The sequence below is a fragment of the Phalacrocorax aristotelis genome, chromosome 11 (assembly GCF_949628215.1).
Source record: "Phalacrocorax aristotelis chromosome 11, bGulAri2.1, whole genome shotgun sequence".
NCBI classification, from domain to species: Eukaryota; Metazoa; Chordata; class Aves; order Suliformes; family Phalacrocoracidae; genus Phalacrocorax; species Phalacrocorax aristotelis.
Window position 1 is genome coordinate 16,523,293 of NC_134286.1, and position 16,942 is coordinate 16,540,234.

General features: G+C 42.3%; 1 protein-coding gene across 9 annotated transcripts in view; it reads right to left on the minus strand.

Annotated features, from left to right (window-relative positions):
* IL1RAPL2 (interleukin 1 receptor accessory protein like 2) overlaps positions 1-16,942 on the minus strand; it is a 395,811-nt gene that overhangs the window by 114,332 nt on the left and 264,537 nt on the right. The gene's annotated exons all lie outside the window — the stretch shown is intronic.

Consider the following 16,942-nt stretch of genomic DNA (forward strand, 5'->3'; position numbering starts at 1 on the left):
CCTGAAAAGCACAGCTACAGATGGAGACTTCATGACCTGGTTGAGAGTTCAGTACCAGGCTGTGCAAATAGGTTTTGTAAGTTGGGACTAGCTTGAAGTAAGTGACTGAGTATACCTGGAGATGGGAGAACTGTTTTTAATCAAATACAGCATCTTGTACCACACGAATTTAAACATTTCAAAATTACTTCAAAACTTTTCCAGTTAAAATTCATCACCTGGAATTATTTGATCTGAGTCTGTAAAATGAATTCGCATTCTTCAGTAGAAGACTAAGTCAAAATTGCGCTGACCTCCTCAGAAGCCTCAACACTTACTGATTTGATAGGAAACAAGTCTACCCGGTTGTTTGGTAGCTCAAGCTGAGAGTTGTCCATGGCTGTGGCAGCAGGTCTCCCTGAACCAAGCAGAGGGAGCTTGAGCTCTACAAGCTCCTGGCCTATGCTCCCGGCTCAGCCTGAGCCACTGGCATGCTGGGAGGACATCTCCCCCATCACAGTCTGCTTCAGCATGAGTCAAAGGTTCAACACACCTTCTCTAGGGCTTTCAAACAAGCTGGCTAAGTGGCTGAAGCATGGGGGGAGCAGTCACATGTTTCAGTAACGTGGCTCTGATAACCAGCTTTCAAATGACAGCTGCGTAAAGCTGGAGGTAGCTGAATTATTCTGCTACAAAAAAAAAAATCAGCAACCTACAAAATATTTCTGCATGCACATCTACAGAAAGTGACAAACTGTATTAAAGAAATATCTGTTTGATTTTGCTTTACAGCTGACACTATTATTGTAAACTCCTTAAGAAGTGACTATCAGCACAACCCACTTCCCCAGTCCCATTTAAATGAAAATGGAGTTCCTTCCACTGATGCTACAGCCACACTTTGCTTATCACATGCCTATTATCGCAAAACGGGCATTTTGGTAACAAGTCAGCAGCCAACATTTCAGATCAAAATCACGTGCGTTTGTAAGAACTCCTTGTACAGTTCACCCACAAGGACAACACAGGAATCTCCAAAGTGATTTAGACAACGTGTTATTAAGACTAAAACCACAAGCAGGGCTGAGAATGAAAGATATATGGGGAATTCTGTTAACGAGCAAAAATGTTCATCCAATGCAAAGTCACAAGACTGATCCAGAAGCAACATCAAGGCTACCTGTAGAGTCGCATTATTTGCGGATTAGTCTGAAAGTAGAAAATTTCTGTCAGAAACAAATAATTAATTTGCTGTGCTAATGCACCTAAGTAATCTGAATGTCATTAGAGAATAAGAAGAAAGTACTGCCAAACCTACATGTGGAAGTACAGTCTAACTACTTGCTTTTTAAGGAATTTCAATCCTAACCACAGCTGAAAACTTCTAAGTAGGAGCTTTAGGCATCAAACCCAAGTGACTTTGGAATGCATTCCACTGATGATTTTTTAAGCAAGATATGCTTTTAAATTGCTAAAAGCTTCTGAGATGCTTGTCCTCATAAAATCCCACTGCATCCAAGGGGAGATGGATAACTATTTCTCCAGCTTCACCACAAATTCCACCCTAATTCAAACAGTTTCTCACTTGAAGGTCCCATCTGCTTCAAGCAAAGCTCATTCCCAGCACTCCAGGAAAAAAGTGAATTTTCCAGGAAGTCCTAATACACTGATAGACAGAACATTTGGAAAGGGGGAACATGAAAGTCAGAGTATGTTTTCAGTAGTAACATTTTTCTGTTCAACATGTATAAAAGCTTTGCTTTTCTTATATTCTAATTCCTCACATGAAAAGACTGTCAATAAATCACTAAATCACAGAATGGTTGGTGTCAGAAGGGACCTCTGGAGATCATCTCGTCCAACCCCCCTGCTTGAGCAGGCACACCCAGAGCAGGGGCACAGGACCACGTCCAGGCAGGGTGTTAATGTCTCCAGGGAAGGGACTCCACAGCCTCTTGGGCAGCCTGTGCCCCTGCTCTGGCACCCGCACAGGGAAGGGGTTTTTTCTCATATTGAGGTGGAACATCCCGTGTTCCAACTTGTGCCCATTGACCCTTGGCCTGACATTGGGCACCACTGAAAAGAGTCTGGCCCCATTCCCTTGACAGCCACCCTTTAGATATTTATAAGCACTGATGAGATCCCCCTCAGCCTTCTCTTCTCCAGGCTGAACAAACCAGGGTCTCTCAGCCTTTCCTCATAAGGGAGATGCCCCAGTCCCCTGATCATCTCGGTAGCTCTCCGCTGGACTTGCTCAAGCAGTTCCCAGTCCTTCTTGAACTGGAGAGCCCAGACCTGGACACAGCACTCCAGATATGGCCTCACAAGGGTGGGGTAGAGGGGGAGGATAACCTCCCTCGACCTGCTGGCCACACTCCTTTTAATGCACCCCAGGATACTGTTGGCCTTCTTGGCCCCAAGGGCACGGTGCTGGCTCAGGGTCACCTCGCTGCCCACCAGCATTCCCAGGGCCTTCTCAGTGGAGCTGCTTTCCAGTAGTTCAGCCCCCAAGTTGTCCTGGTGCATGGGGTTGTTCCTCCCCAGGGGCAGGACCTTGCACTTGCTCTGGTTGAATTCCATGAGGTTCCCCTTGGCCCAGCTCTCCAGCCTGTCCAGGTCTCGCTGGATGGCAGCACGGCCTTCTGGTGTGTCAGCCACTCCTCCGAGTTTTGTATCATCAGTGAACCTGCGGAGGGTGTGCTCTGTCCCTTCGTCCAGGTCAGTGATGAATATGTTGAATAGGACTAGAATTGGCACAGACCCCTGCACGTTAGCAAGAAGCAAGAGCCACTAGACTAGAATTACATTAGCCGAACTGCAATCCACTGCCAGCCATAAGCAGCACCTCTTCACAGGTATTGCTTGTCATTTTCTCTCAAGTCATCACAGAAAATTAGAGGTAGTGTTGTCTGGCCCGGGCAGCTGCTGAGGGGGAACTTCATTGCTTGAGTCACAACCTGACAATATTGCTTTCCTGCAATTTTGGTTTGGTTTCTTTATTGGTTTTTATACTGTCTAGGCAGACTTACTCAGACTACATGCTAGAAGGAGACAGGAAAGGAAGTACTATAAAGGTATTAAAAATTCAACAATGTTCTTAACCACCTCTGTGCAACCGAGGTCAGTAACTTCTTAAATGACCCTAAGTCTCTAGAAAATGCATTTTAGCCTAGGAAGTGCACAATTTAGACTTCTTAAGAAGGTAACACGTTGGCCTGTATCTAAATGCAGGAGTACCCCAGACGCTCAGCACAGAGAGAAGAGAGTGGCCGTTGCCAGAGACATGCAGCTATTTGCTGCAGCTTCCGCACAGGCCTGCTGCAAAATGCGCTTGAGGGAGTGGAAAGGTCACAGTGGCTGCAAAGGGAGTTTGGAATTTAGCCCCAGAACTAACAGATTAAGCCTTTTGTCCGGACCAGGCCAGAACAAGCAACATTCTCACTGATCCTTTACAGGACTCCTTCAGGAGACATTATGATGTGTTTAAAGCTCAGCACACACACAAGACCTCCTAAGTAAAGCGAAGGCTCAAATGCAGAAAGAGATCAGCTTGAGAATGCAACTGTAAACAACTTGATATACCAGGTAAATTTTGTTTTGGGTGGAAATCTGATTGGGGGTGAAGGGGGGAAGGGAAAAGCCCAACCCCCCCCCCCCCCGCCCAAACCTTTCATCTCAGTTAGGTGTGGTCCCTTGTACTTCATGGAGAGCCTCAACACAGTTTTACTTTGCGGTAGGCTTTTGTTCCTACCTTTAGGCTTTTATTGTATTATTATTTGTCATCTCTGGTACTAAATTGTACTCTGTGTGCATTGTAGGATTTGGAGAAAACTTGCTGGGGTAGCTGCATCCATGCTGTGCCAGCGTGCTTGGGCTTTCCTTGCTTAATGCTCTTTTCGTATCTTATTCCTACCTGCTCCCCTTCCAACCCAATCTGACCAGGGCTTCCCCGTTTCCCTTAGCATTGCTTGCAGACTTTGGATGTTTTCTAAATGTGCTCCTGCGTGTCACATTTTAAATGGTTATATTTTACCATATTGTTCTTGGAGAGTAATCATTATAACGAACTGGCAGCCTGTCAGAGCTCTTCATATAGGAACTGAAATGGCCCAAAGGGATTTTGAGTCTAGAAGGCAATGAACTGCCCGCTCTTCAGTGTCATATGTGTTTACAGAAAACAAAAGCCATTCTTATTTTAGAGGTCAGACATCAGATCACTCATCTACCTTATGAAATTCACTTTTGGTCTTTCTTATACAGTAAGGCAGTACAAGATATTCTGAGCTACGAGGGATTCTAATTTTTCATGATCTCTGTACTTGCCCAAAGGCCATAAACAACCTTTATTCAAATTCCCATTCCTCTAAAAGAGGTTTCCTTAATTCTCAGAACAGTTTTATAGATGTGCAGCACTCTCATTTCCAGCCTTGCTAGAAGGGGGAGCATAACAAAAAGTTAATGCTGTCACTGTATCAACATGTCTTTAATAAAGTTAACAGTATTATGCATTCTCATCTAACTCTTACTTCACCTCCCAGAAAACCACTTTAAATTAAAACAATTAAATGCACTGCAAACATTCTTCCTGTTATTAAAGGTAGAGCAGTACTTCTGCAAAGAATCATAGAACGGCAGGGGCTGGAAGGGACCTCTGGAGATCATCTCATCCAACCCCCCTGCTTGAGCAGGCACACCCAGAGCAGGGGCACAGGACCGCGGCCAGGCGGGGTGTTAATGTCTCCAGGGAAGGGACTCCACAGCCTCTCTGGGCAGCCTGTGCCACTGCTCTGGCACCCGCACAGGAGAGGAATTTGTCCTTGTATTGAGGTGGAACATCCCGTGTTCCAACTTGTGCCCATTGACCCTTGGCCTGACATTGGGCACCACTGCAAAGAGCCTGGCCCCATTCCCTTGACACCCACCTTTTAGATATTTATAAGCATTGATGAGATCCCCCTCAGCCTTCTCTTCTCCAGGCTGAACAAACCAGGGTGTCTCAGCCTTTCCTCATAAGGGAGATGCCCCAGTCCCGTGATCATCTTGGTAGCTCTAATGTGAATATACCTCATTAACTGTCACAGGAAGAGCTGGGACAGATTTCCTCCCCAGGCCTGTTGGAACATGCCATGCCCCTGGGCTCCTCTAAGCAGCAATACTTACATGGTGAAGCCACTAGAACAAGGATGATACTAGCTCCCCAGAGCAACAATTCCTGCTGTCACATAGATAGGCCTACCTTTGCAAGATACTAGGTCTGACACTACAGCCCACTAAAGGGTTTCTCTGACTTTACTTGCCATTCCAGGATTTCATCCCATAAACAGGCTGGGACAGCTTCAGCTGCACTTGTTTATGCAGGTATCAGCTGATACAATACACTACTGAAATAAGACTGAGGAGGGTTCATACAGAGCTTCTGTGCTTTGTCCCAGGGTAACACCTGGGGCACCACTTGAAGTCACAGGTGCTGGATGACAAGCTGGAAAGTAATCTCTTTACCCAGAGGCACCTGGCAGTTAACGTGCCTCCCGCAAGAGCTTGGTGGACATGGCCAGAGGCTGTTTAGCAGCCAGGCTGCTAGGAGACTGCATAAAGTGCTGTTTCCTCCTATGCTTATATCCACCCCATTAGAAAGTAATACACAAACTTTAAAGCAATTATCAAGTTGTGTTATTTCAACAACATTTGTCATGGGTTTTTTCATGAGAGATTAAAGGCACAGTGTTGTACAAGTCAATACACTGATCCAATCCTCTGTAACTGTTCATCCAGGTGCATTTTCTTTCCCAGAACACGATACTTCTATTCTCTCTTTTGCAGAGGTACAAGGAATATATTGTCCCAGGAGAAGTGCCTCAGAAAAGCAGAGAAGAGACCTCCAAAAGATTTAGTCTTTCCAATTAGTTACGCAGTGATCTTTAGCAGACAAAGAAGAGCATGACTTGCTGCACAGGGCAGCATCTAGCTACCCACAGGACCAACTGAGGAAGACAAGAGCCTTGAAGGAGCAGCTCCTGCTTCTAAGTACCAGTGCAGCATAAGAACCTAGAGAGTCATTTTTTCCCACCACAGCCTTACTGTTTTATAAATGTCTCATTCCACATTCAAACATACATGACACACTAATGAGTTCTCCTGAAAAAGTGCAAAGCCATCAAAAACAAACAATCTTAGGATATCGTTACTTAGGGATAAGCAATAATAACCAGTTAGAAAACCTAGCAGGCATCTCTATAAATACCAGTTCCTTCACAGTCTGCTATTTAACACAGCTCTATTTCCCTATGCTATTTCCTACCTTCCCCCTGCAGCAGCCTCAGTACTCTCCCCACTCCAGTCAGACTTCTTTTACAGCAGCCACAGTGAGAGCCAGACAGCCCAAGCTGTTGCTGTAACGAACGCAAGTATCTTACTACAATTTTTGAGTGGCTCAGCTAAACACAGCTTCTGAATTTAATGGAGATCACCTTCCCCCATGCCATGTAAAGGCATCTAAGCCAACAGGCATCACCTGTGCTCCACAGACCTGAATTGTAACCAGTGTGAAGCCAGTCAGCACCAGGGTCATGCACTGAAATCCAGCTGCTTGTCATTTGAAGGGCCACTTTTCTGTGAGTCAGCACAGCTGGAGGGTTTTCCAGACCAGATAACTCTTCTAAGGGAGATGAAGGCCCAAGGCTAAAAAAGTTAATTTACATGTGGCTAAGAACTGCTCAAATGCTGGGGAAGTTTTCTTCTTCTTCCTCAGGGTGCATAATGACTTCTCTTCTTGGGATAAGCACCCAAAGTACATTTGCTGTTCTATAAGTTTGCTATTGATGTACCTCCTGGACATTTGTTCATGTAATTTGCAATGATGAAAGGAACAATTATACAAATATGTAGCAGAATGCAAGGAATCTAACAAAAATGTTTCAGATCTTCTATGAGACAATTACATGCCAACCTACTTCCTTCAATCAAAGGATCTGGCATTTTCCCACCGTTAATTAACTCAGAGCCTCTAGTATCATTCAATCAAGAATCTGGCTAACCTTTTGACAGCAGAACCAATCTGTTTGAATAGCGTCCTCTGGGGCAAATAACAGCATGCCAAATTCTTAATCTGAAACTAGTTCATACCCGAAGTTAAGCTTTTGTTCACTCCTAGTTCAAATACACATGCTTCCAGGCATGGCTTAGATCTACTTTGGCATCTAAAAATCTTGGCAGTGACATTGCAACTTTCGCACCATAGATGAAGACAGAACTAACTGCGTGCAAATTGCTAAACCAATATGTTAACCAGAGGGCACGTGTTGCTAAAAGAAGCTCAGCATCACACCTTTTAAAAAATATGTACCTAATTCCCTATGGCTCATCTGAAATCCCAGCTGGTGCCAACAGATTTCTCAATGGCTGACAGTAAAATGCTTCAGGCCTGACCTGCTACTGCTTTGTCTTTTATGTTGCTGCTTACACCTAAGCAAATGTGTGAGCCAATTGTGCAGATGTAAATGAAAATGTGACAGCTATAGTCTTGCCTGCCAGGGACTGAACTGTGCACTTGCCAAGTTAGAAGCTTGTCTAAAGAGCCAAGGGTTCCCACCTGGACTTGCAATAGTATACTTTGTGGACTGAGCCTCTAACACACATTTACCAGCAAGTCCCGCTACCAGATCAGAATGTCTGCTTTTCATTTTCTTGGCACAGCAGCAAACTACCACACAAGGTGAGAAGCAGTGGAAAACCACATAAAGCAACTCATTCATAAAATGCAGCTTTGTGAGGCTGTGTTTATATGGGGACACCACTCTCTAATTAGCTGTATTGTAGTGTGTTCTACCAGTCAGTCAAAACAGACTTTTCAGCATTCAGCTATTGTGCTGCCTTTCCTTCACCACAGTATCATGCTGACAAGATGACTGCACCTCCATCCGTCATTTGCTGTAACAGAAATAAAGGCATTGCAACCAAATGTCAAGGGATAAAAGTCTCCACCTTTGAAGATAAACACTGAACGCTTATTCTCAATAAACTCAAACTCAGTAAACTCCGAACTTGTGTGGAAGCCAGGCATTATTAACCAGTGACAGAGTTTTTCTCTATTATTACCATTCTCTAGTATTACCATTTGAGCAGGAAATGCATGTTTTGGGACAACAGGGTGAAATGATACAGCAACTGGGCGCCTCCCCCTCTGCCACCATCACCATGAATATCACTTTTTGAAAACTCTACCTAGGATCAAGAGTGCCTTAATGCACTGTTTGGTCTGCCTCTGTGGGACAACTTTCTGCAAGTTTAGTATTTTTATATTAGCAGTAAATAATTGGTATTCATCACATGAAGTCTTTTTATGACATAGAAAGAAGGGCAGCACAATCACAGTTTTAAGGAAGATGCTGTGTCCGTGCTGAAATGCAGCTCGCAAGGGAAATGATTTTCGGGGCACTCAAATGCTCTTGGATCATTACTGGTGGTTTTGATTCTAACCCATTAAGCCCTCAATGACTTGGAACAGATCTATGTTTGACAGGTCACACTACTGGCACCAAGAAGAAGCTGGCCATGACTGTACCCCCTTGACTCTTAGAGCAGTCAAAATCCTAAACAACTAGCTGTGTCTGTCCTTTTCTTGCCAGCTGCTCCGACAGCTATGGCTGCAGGCATGACCATGCACCCACTGTAACTGTTTAAAACTTGTAACAGCAGCTGGTGATTCCATGTGTGAAATCACCTCTGAACAAGAAGTCTTGCTGCCAGTCTTCTCACCTAAGATGTCTTCAGATTCTGCACACGGGATGCTATCAGAGTGCATGGAGCTAGCCAAACTGCTTTGGAGAGAAGAGCAGGAGCATCAGGTACTAGATGAACTCAGGTGAATTCATGGAAATGTTAAGAAAAGCAGAAATTAATTAGATCTTGGGTTTTGGATCTTCTGGTTTTAAGATTTGTGCAGGACCTTCTTCCCCCTCCTTACAAGGCAACCAAGTCACGTAGGGCTCTACAAAATGAAATGGTGAGATTCTAGTGGGAATGAAGCAACAGAATACGATTTACGAGGACTCTGGTGAAGTGGATAGAAACAATGGCATAGATTGCACACTATGGGAGCACAGATGGCAAAATCCCATAAGGTGCCCATCACAAGATAATTACAATAGGGCTGAACACTTAACGCTACTGCAATATACATGTTAAATGCAGCTGACTGTTATACATCTCCTGGTGTGAAACTTTCAGTGACACTGACGGTATGGGTTTGGCAGTGCTGTCACTACAGTCATTGCAAGGTGGGTGCTGGAACTTAGAAGGACTCTGTGTCAGCAGGGCTCTCACTGTTCTGATGCTATCAAGTCTCCTTGCTCCTACGGTTGCCAACACACCTTTCTTTTCACTGCATTTCTATATTTCACAGACTGGATTAGATTATGCATGACCATTTTATTCCTTCCTAAAAGTGGATCATGCAGCCTTCTTTTATGAAGCAAGCATGAATTTCCTCTGAAGGAGAGAAAAAAGTGTAATAAATTGTTACTAAGTGTAAATTACATTTCCCTGCATTATAATTCATTAAAATCTCAAATGGAGTGTGCTTTATTTAATGAACGGAGTGTATTTAACACAAAGGACACATAATTTCATCTGCACTCAAAATGTTTCTCTTGGACTCTTAGCAGAAATAAGATGCTTGAAATTACCCTCTATTTCAAGGAGATCTGCAAAGAACATTTTATGACATTTTATCTTTTGGCTTTTTAATTCTTTTTTCTTTCTGTCTTATAAAAAAGTAAAGAAGTGGTGACGGATGAAGCCAGATCCCATCATCCATCTTGAAGGGACAGCTGGAGACTTTGCATGCAAATGAAAGCTATCATTCTTGTCAACCTGAAGCCAGAGTACCAAAAGCCTGCAGTCCACGGCCAATTAATATTCCATGATCAATTTGACCACTCGTGCACAGTGAACTACTGCACCACAGCACAACCCCAGTAACATGAATTATCATGGAGTGGATTTTGTGTGTTGTTTTAATAAAACTCAAAGCAATCCATTATCCTCTGAAACTATAAACCTCATATTAAATGTAGACAGTGTACCAGAAGAGGATTATTGTGGACGATGAATGCCAGCTGAGCTAAATATTAAGCACCTATTGCACTAGATCTAGGAAACACAATGGGTGCTTTCTGGGGGGGTGGGAGAAGACATCTCTGAGCTCAACAGCAGCCTCAAGCCAGTGCACACCACAACCTGGCAAAGGAGGAGCCAGTGCCATTTTGCCACCTCTCTTAGTTTGCTGTTTCAGACAACTACACGGCTCACCTGTGCCCTGAGACAGCCCTGAGTCATAACCTTTCTTACAGACCAAACATTCCTGTGCCGTTTTTCAAAGAAGAAAACAGAGCTACTGAAGATCAACATTAAAAATGTATTTCACTTGAAGTCTCAAAGGCAGTAGGCACCATTTAAAACTTGTACTTTGGACGTGATTAGATGTTGTACAGTGTAACAGCTCAGCCTGCTTTGATGTTCAGCAGGACCATTACAATTTCAAAGCTGCCGTACAGCAAACAATTTTTAGATGGAATTTCAATTGTAAGTTTTTTAGGCTAACGACATTCACAAGTAAGAAACATGGAACTTCCGTTAAGTCATCTCTTGCCAATTGATTTCACTCTGTAGGGGATTAATGAGTAGATTTCACCCTGCCCCATCCAGCCTATTAATTCTGATGCATTCTTTGGAGTAGCACCCTGGCTTCCAAAGCTTGCTACAATTATGAAAAATGTTACTATACTTGACAAGGAAAACCTTTTCATAAAATGTTTATGCAATATTTATGTAGGTACTTTGTCTCTAATTTGCCTTCAAAAGCTGCAGAATGTATTCCACCAGGTTTTGGTATTATTTTTTTCATTTTACCACTGAAGTTTTGAATTCTATTATTCACTAAGCACATGTAGCATTGTTCAGAAAAAACTGGGCTGAATCATGTCATTTTTGGTTGGATGAGCAGGAAAATGAATAAAAGCAGGCATAATACAAGCATGTAAAGAAATCATAGATACGCTCGCTACTGTTTATCCTGCCTCATGACCGAAGATCAAGAAAATGTAAATCTTCTGATGAAAGACAATGCTTTAAGAAATGAAGGAGACAGTCATCCCATGAAATTTGTCATCTTATTTGAGGCAAAGGATTTAAAAGAATTATCAAAAAAAGTCGCATCCATAGAAATCTCTGGCGGGACGACCCACTTTCAGAGTTGGCAGCACTGCCTTTCACCACTTTCATCGGAGTTTATACCAGCTGATGGGAAGCAGAATAGCCCCCTGAGGACCAGCATGGGACCTGAGCCTTTCAGTATCAGCTACTATCAAACACAGTGCAGTTTTCTGATCTGAGAATGCAATTTCTTTTTCATAAAATTACACCAAACATGCGTGAAGCACTGCCTCAAAGAAAGATGCTATGGGAAACTTCATAGCTTTGATAAAACAAGTTCCAGATAAATGATTCACATCCTAAGTCAGTGGGCACGCTCTCACACCCATGCATCAGGTTTACAGGAGGCAACTAATCAACAATAAACATGTAATATTTTAAGACTAAAATATTACTTGAAAATGTTTATTGGTCAGTGGAGATGCAAAGAACGGCAGCAAACCTCCAAGGGGAACGTGACTAAAGGCTGCATAGAGAATTCTACGTACAAAAAGCACGAGGACAAATGTCATTCCAGTGCCCACTGGGGCATCTCTATGCACCACTGTTGACAAGCCCAGTGATACGAAGCACAGCGGAGAGGAACAAATTAACTTCCCAGTGAAACAATTCAAAGACCTTGTGGCAACACTAAAAGCAATGGAAAAGAGTGAAGACATGGCCAAAAAAATGTCTTTGGGACTGTACTTGTTTTGAATCTATGTGACCATTGCTAAGCACGCTGTCAGCCCACCAGACATTTTTATCAGAGGAGCATACAACCAACTTGACAGCAGAGTAAGCGATGGATTGTGCTGTCCCACAGGTCAATTTGGGCATAGGTTATACTGTATGCAGCAGAAACTGCAGGAGGGCCTAGCTTCCAAATCCCCTGAAATGTGAGATTAAACAGTCCCACAGGCACTTCAAATGGCTGCAGATAAGGATTTAATCCTTCAGTGTATTTCCTCTATCCTTTATTAAAAGATGAAGATAATCTTTAAATCAAGAAAAAAATAGGGAAAAAAAACAATGGAAAGAGCCAAAAAGCATCAAGGAGAGGGAGAGGAGAGGAAAGGGAGAGGAGGAGAGCACAGCTTCCACATTTCTCTGCTGTTCTCAGAGGGCCATTCATTACCCAGCTTGTAGGTTTTCTGCTTTTTTCCAGCAGCCAGATAGAAGTTTTTCACCAGGAATGTAATTTCTGAGAAATTTTTCATGAAACTGTGTCAGCTTGCTGTAACGAACCTCCTTGACACTTCATTTTCCTGTTGAAAGTGTCTTCTGTTTGTCATGTGTTGAAGCAATTTAAGATTTTGCTTTGACATTTTCAACAAGAGAACAAGACGAGTCAATCTGTTCTAGGTAGTAACTGCCATTACATTTAAACTACATCATTCAAATGAAACTCAACATACTATTTTGACTGCTATTTTATATTTTATCTATGATCATGTAGAACCACTGCCCAAGCTCATGGAACAATGTTCAAGCAGCAAAGTCATTTAAAGAAGACATCCCCCCCCCAGATTTTCCAATAATGCCACCCTGAAACTTCCATTTCTTTCTGAAACAGCGTTCTCAAGTGGCAGCCTTCAGATGTGCTTTTATAAGGGGGAATTTTGGCTTTTATCCCAATGTAAAATGAAGGCAAAATCTGAGAAAAAACACCAAAACTTCCTCCCAAATAAAAAATATAAATCTCTGACCATCTATAATACTTCAGTCCCAAAGGATGGGATGTCTGGCTGATGGAGAAGCTGAGCACAAACTCAGCAGTGGCAGTGTAGGAAACAGGAAAGGCTGCATTACTTATCACATTCATCATACGGTGAGGGTGATAACCTGCCCCAGGTACTTGTGATTGTTTCACCTACCCCCATTTGAAAATTTTTCTCCATTTTATTGCCTGCTTTAAAATGTATTACGCACCATGTTCAGTCCTCTCCAATCAACATGTACATGTCCATCAACTCCTTCTGCACTATAGTTATCAATCGTGCTTTATTTATTACAGGAGAAAGATTATGTCTTGTCCATCAAGTCTTTCACTTCAATTCTAAAGTCCATTTTCTAGAAATGTAAGGCAACATTTTAAATTGAAATACATTAAATGCATAGTTAAAGAGAATGACAGTTTCTCAGGAGGTGAACAATATTCGGATAAATAATTACAGAACAAAGTATTTTAAAAGGGTAATATGGAGTTAATCTAAATACAGGATTACAGGTGGGAAATATTAACACTTTCTCTTCCAGATTTTAATTAATAGTTAAAGAAAATCTTTGTGTGTACAAGCACACTTGTAAAATAGACACTCTATAAAGATCACTTATCTACAAATTATATGATATCATTGCTTTTTACAGGACCAGCGGATTACATAGAGAAAGGAAGGGCTGGGGTCTGGTTGTTGTTTGCGGTTTTTTTTTAGTAGTGAAAGCATGGTGGCATCATAAAAGGGTTGGATCACAGAAGCAAAACCACAATACAGCAGTAATGTTAGATACGTTTTTAAGGCACAATGTCTGTCTTACTGTGTTATTATTCTCAGATTGTGTCTAAAGACTACTTTTTGTACCATGCCTTTGTTGACTATTACCCATCCAGAGATGCATTACTGATATCACAACAAAAGGGAGTATTCAGATGCAACCATGGGACTGGGCTCCATTGCAGCTAATACACCAAAGTCAGAGACCTCTCCCAGCCCTTGGTATTATTCTGCCATGATGTGCTTGCTTACCAAGGTGCTGTAAAGGGACCTCATATACTGTACTATAAATAGGCAATTTTGGCTGAATGCACGGTAGCACTATTTTTTATCTGCCCCAGAGCTGACATTTAGGGAATTCTGAGTTGTGGCTTCAATGCTTCTTTTCTCCTCCTACATACTCTCAAGTTAGTATATCTTTTTCTGTTGGTAAATAAGCACCTTTGTGTTCAAAAGTAGTCTAGTCCGGAGCTGCATAAAACAGTTAAATTATCATTAACACCGTATACTGATCTTGCAAGGAGTTGAAAACTCCAACACAGTTTCATATCAAAGCAATGGAGCTTTAAGCTTTTGCGTCTATGAATGATGAACAACATTACTTCAAATGACATCTTTTGTCAGAGTTGCTTGAGCTAAAGACAGAGTGAATCCATTTGTATAAATTGTGGCGTCGCTGCTGAAAGATTACAAAAATATATGGTGCTGTCCTTAAGTCTCAAACCATTAATATAGTTAAAATATGCCATCTTTTCCCAGGAAGAACTAGCAAGTCCTTAAAACACTATCATCAATCACGACTAATTCACTAAATATACAATTCCAACAGCAATAGAAAAAGAAAATACAGTATAGTATATCATCTGTCACTACATGAAAAATCTCTATTTTTCAATGGAAACTGCAAGTCAAGATTTCCAAGGTCTGTGATATAGATGGTTCATAACCAAATTCCTTTCCACTGGGATCAGTCCTTTGTTTGTTTTCTATTTGTCTGATAGATCCAAAGCTAGATATTTTTATCTGGAAAAGCAAACAAACATTAATTTCATCCCCAAGAAAATGTAGGTCTGGATGCTATAGTTTAATCATTGAAGTACTTTAAAAGTTATCATCAATCAAATGGATTTCATAAAAGATATTTTGATTCCTCAAACCTATACATTAACTAATTTATTAGAATTATAAAGATTTTATACTGCCAGGGTGTCCAAAACCACTACAAGGTGTGGGCTAGGAGTCCACTGTACTGTACAAAAAGTTCCTGTGCACTGGTACTATCTTGTTTGACTCAGATCATTGCCTTTTCTGTTGCATTCTCATCATGTTATGTCTTGGTTTGGAGCAATGAGCATTTCACTATGCAAGACTGAAGGTCATACTAACGAAAAGGAACACTAATGGGGTGAAAATTAATATCATGGGGACAGTAAATCATTCCTGGAATCTTATTTAATTGATAATTTTGTAGCTGACCTTGGTTCAGCGGAAGTCAATGGCAAAGCTTACATTTCTGTAGGTATGAACAGGATTGGGTCCTTCAAAGTATGGCATGTTTTATGAATGTTGAAGGTATCATATTTTACACTAGAATTTTCTTTATTACTTCTCAATACAAAACTTCACCAAGAGTGCCAAATTGCTGTATAAACACACCCCATAATACAGTACATTAATTTAATACGTGATACATTTTCCTGCTAGTAATATTAAACGTTGTCATTTTCAGTACACAGATGCCTAAAAGAGCAAATTTTCTCCCCCATCTTCCTCCTCAGTATTTTCCTCCCAGATTTTACAAACATGTCTATCACAAACTACCATCTCTCCATCTTTGGCTGGCAGCCTGACATTTCATTTAATAGTATGTGAACTACCTCTGAGGCAGGGTTCTCCGCGAGACCCAGCCCCCCGCAGCACAATGCCCGCAGCACTATGACAGAGGCTTTTGCAATAGGATTTATGCTTACTTGAAATGGAAACGAACCAACAAGGATTATTCTGCAGCCGTGTTTTTTAGCTTAAAGAACCTGACTTAACAGACTATGATGTGAGTCATGAGAGAAGCAGGCAGCTCAGGGTCAGGAGTCTCTGCGCTCGCCTTGACCATGGCGGCTGAGGCAGATGCTGAGTTGAGCTGGCCAGGGCAGGCAAACTGGCTTGGAAGGAGCTTAGGCTGCGTCTGAGGAAACTTGCTCATTCTCTCTCTTCCCTCATGTTATCTTAACCGAAGAGATGTCACTGTCTCTTTTGTACATTGATCACTGTTAGTCATAACAAATAGGCTTTGATGAAGTGTTTCCAGAGGAGCACGTGTTTCTGGTGCTCATCTCTGCTGTATCAGCATATTTGGAGATCTGGATTGGGGCGAGTGGCATCTGCCAGGGAACGCTCAAAACCTCCAAACCTGCACTACTGTGGGAGCCAACAGCACAACTAAGTGTGCTCCTTCCATCTCCCTGATGGCATGCAAGCCCCCTTCCTCCTCCTTTCCATTTACCTCTGTCTCTTAGAAAGATGATTTACCAATACCATCCACTGAAACGTCTCCTTTGGGAAACAAGTATGAGGGATCCTAGATGGGAACAGGAGAGGCACATACAGTACAACTGCAAGTACATGGGGGCTGTCAGAGATGCACTGAGATAAGCATACAGATTTGGGGATTGGGCATTTCCTTGAGGGACTCTGTACAGGAAACTGAGATGCGAGACGTGGGCTTTGACAAGGTGCCCTTATGGGAGCAAGCTTCCTGCCACCAATGAAGCAGTGCTTTCCTCGTGCCCTAGGTAAAGGGCTAGTCTCATATTAATCAGTGCATTTTGGACTGATGCATGGGAAGCACAGTTTTAAGAGCAGGAAAAAACCCTCAGAACAGGAAACTTTCCAGCCTTAATCCCTCTAGTGAAGTAAATTTCATTCGGAGATGGTTCCTTTGAGAGACGAGGCTGCAGTCTCACAAGCGAGCACATTCAGGGCAAGCAGAAGCTTTGGGCTGATTATTGTCATGCTGCTATTTGTCTTGATCCTTTATGGTTTTAGACCCTCTTGACTTTCTGTGGTGTGAGTGGGATGACCCTGAGTGCTGGCACAGGAGCCTGCCACAGGGGAGAGTAAATTTGGCACCTGAATTCCAAGCTCCCAAATTTTGGGGGTAATAATTTGGCAGTGAGGTATCTGATTGTTGGTGTTCATTTTTGCTGGTACTCTTGGCAAGCACATTTTTCAATTCATAAATTTCATTACAAGTTTGGGTGTATTACAACTGTTCCCAAATC